The 6,000-nt window shown below is 31.2% G+C and overlaps 1 protein-coding gene across 6 annotated transcripts in view; it reads right to left on the minus strand.

Annotated features, from left to right (window-relative positions):
* The window catches only part of LOC143902763 (uncharacterized protein CG3556), a 94,054-nt gene extending 91,189 nt beyond the window's left edge, over positions 1-2,865 (minus strand). For 3 of the 6 annotated variants that reach the window (XM_077415929.1, XM_077415931.1, XM_077415930.1), the window contains exon 1: positions 2,630-2,865. The gene's annotated coding sequence lies outside the window, so the exon portion shown is untranslated. The remainder of the gene's footprint in view (positions 1-2,629) is intronic. The other 3 variants (XM_077415932.1, XM_077415934.1, XM_077415933.1) reach the window with 1 other exon arrangement.
* Between the last annotated feature and the right edge of the window lie 3,135 nt (positions 2,866-6,000).

Genomic DNA, 6,000 nt, shown 5'->3' on the forward strand with positions numbered 1-6,000 from the left:
AAACGATAATAAAGGTATCGGTAATGTAATATGGCGAATTACGCCGTGGTGTAATGGACAAATGGCTCGGTTACTTTCCCTGCGGGCGGTAGGGCCCGGCTCGAATCCCAGCCGCCCCCGTTCCCCACACATCGCTAGTGCTGTATATACGTATACAGTTATATGCACCATTATGTTCTCTGGAGACTCGGAACTCACTTAGGAACGTGGTTAAATGGCTCCGAAAACTGCAAAATGCAATAGCTCTCATTGTTCCCTGCTTCAATCATTTAGGATTACGCGATCTGGCCAACTGGCTTCATTCTTTGTGGAAATCTCTCAGCGCGCCCGTGGCAACTTTTCCGATTTTTCAACTGTGGTAAATAGTGGTTACATCGTGCGCGTTGCTAACGACTCGGAGTTCGCGACAAAAGCGTCAACGGGTTTTGTGTTTAATAGGATTGTGAATGGTGAAAGAGAAGAAAATCATTAAGAACAATGCTGTTGTTATTGGACTAATTGTGATATTTTTGAAGAAGAGAACGGTTAATCGCGAAACTGCATAATAAGCATGAAGAATTCCAGTACAGTAGAGGAAAGTTGAATTTCGGTAATTCGTGCCAAATTATAATTTAAAATATAATAATGGTTATAATAAATAATATATAAAATAGACAGTAATGTGCGCGATTGTGTCTGATTACTTCTCCGGTGTTAAGCATTTCAAAATGTAATATCATTATTATTAAAATTTGGAATGCAATTGAGACTTGTAACATATGTATATACTAACATATCAATTTATTTGCATTCTATTACTGCTATTGTCGATATGATAAATATAATAAATTAGCACCAATTGCGACAAGAAATAGTGTTTTATTACATTCAATTTTAATATTCCTAACACATTGATTAATAATATTTATTAGTTAAAAATATTTTTAACGCAATTGAAATCTATATTTTTAATATTAGGCAGCGTAATTTAATTAAAAGCATGGCATATAGAAAAACCAATAATGACAACAGATATTTATAGATTTTAAAGGTAACGTTGGATGGGTTATTGACCAAGCAGCTTTTGAAGTGATTAAGTTCAATAAAGTGCGCGACTATATAAGCAACATAATATTCGACTATCTGTAATACATCTGTATACACAAAAACATTTAATATCAATATGTTGTTAAGATGAAAGAATTGTTAAAATATTAGTAAAGGAGTTTTAAATTTATTTAACTATCACTATCACATTTTACAAAGTGCTATATAAAAACTACTATCAATGATAAATTTCTCGATATAAACGTAAAATTACGGAATGACAAAATGTAATTTTGATATTAATTTCTTTTAACATATTTTTTATTAACATCTCTATAAAGTAAGTTTTACAATTTTTTTTATAATTATATATGTATAAATACATAGATACAAAATATACAGAGAAATTTTATATATAAAGGCGAGGAATCTAAAAGACTCTTTAAAATTAAAAGATTAGACTTTTTATTAACGAGTTTGCGAGATATCTAATGTAAAAGCTAATTGAAATATTATTATTATTAATATTATTTATTGTAACATTTTCCTATGACAGTAGTTACTCTAACTCATTGGAATTTATTTTAAAAATCGTAACTGATCTTTATTAGTTGGACAGTAAAATTAATATTTATGATCTCGGTTAATTTTGTATTTACGCAACTTCCAATTACATGACTTTATAATTATGATAAAATATTTATTCGCATATATCTACTCTCTCAGATATATGCGACTTATTAGGACTAAGAATTTATATGAATGTGCACAATATGTATGTGATATAATATACATACACACCAAATTAATTCCAGTGTTGCGTAAATTTCTCTTTAGCACAATTTCAAAAAAAAAATAATTTATTATATATTGCTTTCTCTAATACATCCTTCTCTGTGACAAGATTGTATATATCTTCCAAATTTTATACTTTTTTATGATAAAATTACGGAGATAATAAAAAAAAATTTATGTAAAAAATTCAAATACATTATATACATTTTTTTGCAGTTTATTATACGTAATTATTTGAAATTTTTGTATACATTTTTTGTGTACTTTTATTATTATTATTTGTATTATGTAATATTTTTATTTGTGTGTGTTTATTATAATATAAAATAAAAATTTTTGTTAAAACAATTCTCACAATATTATCTAATTTTATTTAACATATCGATATGCTGTGAATTTTAATACATATTTCTATTCACATATTTTCTACTTGCACAATGTATAATACAGTACAATGACTTAACTTATCATCCTATCAGGTTACTAAAAGTCTTTCTCGGTTTATTAAACGTTAATTGCATTATATTAGAACATACAGTTTATTGTGTCATCAAAATCTTAAACAAATTAAAAAATTGTTTATTACTGAAATTAATAAATCTGAAATTAATCTTGTTTAATGTGATATCAATTACATCTCCTAATCTTCACTTACGCGATGATTCGTCTAATCTAATTGCCTTAAAGAGAAAGCCCAACGACTGAATCAAACATGAAAGGCTCAATTAAATCGAGCAAGGATTTTCTCAGACTTTTGTGTCAATTCGAGCTTTCAATTTTGATTGTCGAGGTAAACAATTTTGCTTACCGTTTTAACGAAGAAGGTATACGTTGGTTGTCCGCAATGTGAGATTGGATCGTTCACTCAATTCTGTGTTTTTTTTTACTTCTGCTTTTGTCGTCGTTGACTTTTTATCAAGATCACTGCCGAAACTGATTCGATGGCGGCGATGGCAACGATAGCCACGGCGATGATACAACGGCGACAACGAAAGCGCGACGACGCGACGGGGTGGCCGCCACGATACGCCTGTCTCGTGAATGCGCAATGCAGACCAGAAACGCCGCGCCGCGACGCGTGAGGGAAGTTAGAGAACCGCCCTCCTCTCACCCTCACACAAGCATCGCATGTTCAGCGAGAGCGCCTGGTCGCATTCTAATATACTTATAATTAGAGTTTTGAACAAATGGAATTATTTCGATAAATATAATACAAAAATATGATATTCCTTTCTCTTATTTGACAGATGTTTCGATGACTTTACCAACGGAACAAAAGAATATGTTTTCAAAAATATTTTAAATATTTAAAAATAATGGAAAAAATGATGAAAAAATGTTGCTGCGACTAGTTGTTAGATATTGACAAAAATGGAGCAATGTAAAGGGATGCCAACATTAAAGTCGGAATCAACTTAGTTAATATATAATATTAAATCAATTTATACATAATATTATTACACAATATTATTAACAAAAATTATAGGTTAGGTTAAATTTTACATAACATTAAGACAAATAGTCATTAAAATTTATAATATTTTATTTATAACATAACTTTTGCAGACACGTTTCATAACCAAATTAAAAATCGAGATATTTTTATCATATATCTAATATATTTAATTCGATAATTGGAAATTATCGCATGCTATGATTTTTTCCGTTATTTTTATAAAAGTATTATTAAAAACAATTAATAAAAGTCTTGTTTAATATAAAAAATACGTATACTTAATTGTTTGGAAGCAATTATTTGTAAATATTGATATTGACATTTCTTGTACATATATTCTTAAAAATACGACGTTGACCATATAGAATATATAAATATATTTTTGAAAAATTTGATTTAATACAGGGTAATTTGAAACAACCCTAATGTCCCGCAAATGTCAGATTTCTGACTCGATTTTGAGACAATTTTTCCTGTAGCAAAATTTTCGCCGAAGCCTAGTTTTCGAGTTATAAAAAAAAATAGTTACTTTTTATTACGGGCCGGGTACATATATACAAAAGATAGGCAGGGGCACGTGGAGCGAACATTGTAAATTCCCGGACAAAACTTGAAAACAATTTTTTTTAATTGTGAACACAACTATCAAAAATATTTAGTAAAATAATCATATAGGCCAGTCATATTAGACATCAAACCTTCCAATTTCAGGTTGCAACCACCATGAATCGCTTTGATTTGAAGTGTTGTAAGTGGGATTTATTTTGCTTCGCAATGCGCATGCGCATTACAAAGTTATTAACAATATTATCAACAAAAAACGCGATTTTTTTTATTTTTTCTCAAATATCTTAAAAACTAAGCAAGATAGGGTAACTAACTATACGTACCTTTTTTGTAGAGCGTAAAATTATCTACAATAATGATTTGAACAACATTTATCGTCAAGTCAGTCGTTTAGCTTGCACGCGCCGTCAAAGTCCGAGACTCGGATCTCGAAAACCTTCGATTTCATCGTTTTTTTAATATTGCGTCGGTGATTTTTTTCAGTCATTTAAAATAAAATTAAAAATTCCCAAAAAATCACACATCATCTGAGAACTACAAAGAATACTTTTCAGGGTGTAACCGATTTTTTAGACCCTTTTTCTTTAGTTTGTAGCTATGTAAGCAAAAAATTTTGATTTTTTGGACTACTCTTAGTTTTTCGCTGTTTTCAGACCTTAGAATTTATTTGAGACGAATTTTATCGTATGCATCTTGTTGTGGACGAAATTTGCAACAAAAAAAGACCCTTGTATTTTCTTCGTACGACGAACGCTGATTTTTTTATTGACGTGCAAAGTTATCTAATATTGCGCATAGGTCGGATAACGCTTGTTTTACACTAAAATAATTATTTTTATAAAATTTACGTAATTTTTCGCATTATTATTGAACCATATTGCAAAGCCGTTTTCAACACATTCTCTCATGTTTACTTATTTATTAACAAATTGTTTATTTAAAAATTATTATAAACAATTAAAAAAACATGTTATAATCGTTGTACTCGTTGTCTCGTATCAACTCAAAAAATGTTTTTAAAAAATTTATTCATATTATTTATAACATTTTTATTCAAACATACAGACAGTGCATCTTTTGACTATTTTCCACACCACCTCTGAGGTAAAGTCAATGGTGCGTTTTTTTTCTGTGGTTTCCCCAGTAGGTCTAATCCACAAGCATTGAAAATATGTTCTTTTGATGTGATAATCATTTGGATATTCCTTGGATACTAAAACTATCCAACACGCAGATGTTGATGAAAATTAACATCCGCGTCTTGAATAATTATTTCAATTCTCAGTATCCATAGGCTCAGCTTGCATTACGATATCTTCTATGTCACTTTCGTCCTTTTCTGCCTCGTTTTGCTCAGCTTCTTGATCTTGGTGTCCGAGGAAGATCTCAAATTCTTCGTAGTTAGGATCATCTATTTTGTCCACTTCATCGTTTCCAAGGTCAATTGCCATTCGATTCGTGCAAGACATTCCTTGACAAGACAAACAGATTTGGGAGCATTGTAAGCCGAGTCGTCGACAGCCACATGCCTTCCCACAAGACCCTGTGCATTTACACGAGATATTTCTTAGTAATGATTCTGGAGCGGGCTTTGATTTTGTCATTACTGGCATCAACGTAGAATTTTTATATTTCCATCCCCAATCCAGAATTGAAAATTCATTGTCGCCGAGCCACTCTTGCACTTGAAAATATACTCTACGGAAATGTTGTGAAGCTGCTGCCAGTGTCGGTGGCAGCTGAGCAAGACGAACCTCCAGCTTAGCTCGAGCAACTGATGTTTGGAAACGCTTGAAACGATAATTATCAAGATGGGTATCTTCAATTGATGCTCCATATAATGCCAACATCAGACGTTCTCCTGCATCATCGATAGATTGTCCTGAAGCCTCAAAATCGTAAAAAACTCGTATATTTTTTAGTAAATTTGGTTTTTTTTTTTAGGAGATAGAAAATGCTATTTTTTCCTCGTTGGAAAATTGCGCTCGTGGTGTCACAGCCAGTAAAAGCATGAGCAAAAAGAATTATCTCTTTCTTTGCTGCGTTTCCTTCTGATGAATACACGACATCTATTGTTTTTTCTCGCCCTTGTTTAAAAAAATGTATATTTCGATCCACAGGTGTTAATCCAATCATGAGAACGGCAAGGTCGACAT

Source organism: Temnothorax americanus, unplaced genomic scaffold (assembly GCF_048541705.1).
Source record: "Temnothorax americanus isolate GAGA-0224 unplaced genomic scaffold, ASM4854170v1 Scaffold40, whole genome shotgun sequence".
NCBI classification, from domain to species: Eukaryota; Metazoa; Arthropoda; class Insecta; order Hymenoptera; family Formicidae; genus Temnothorax; species Temnothorax americanus.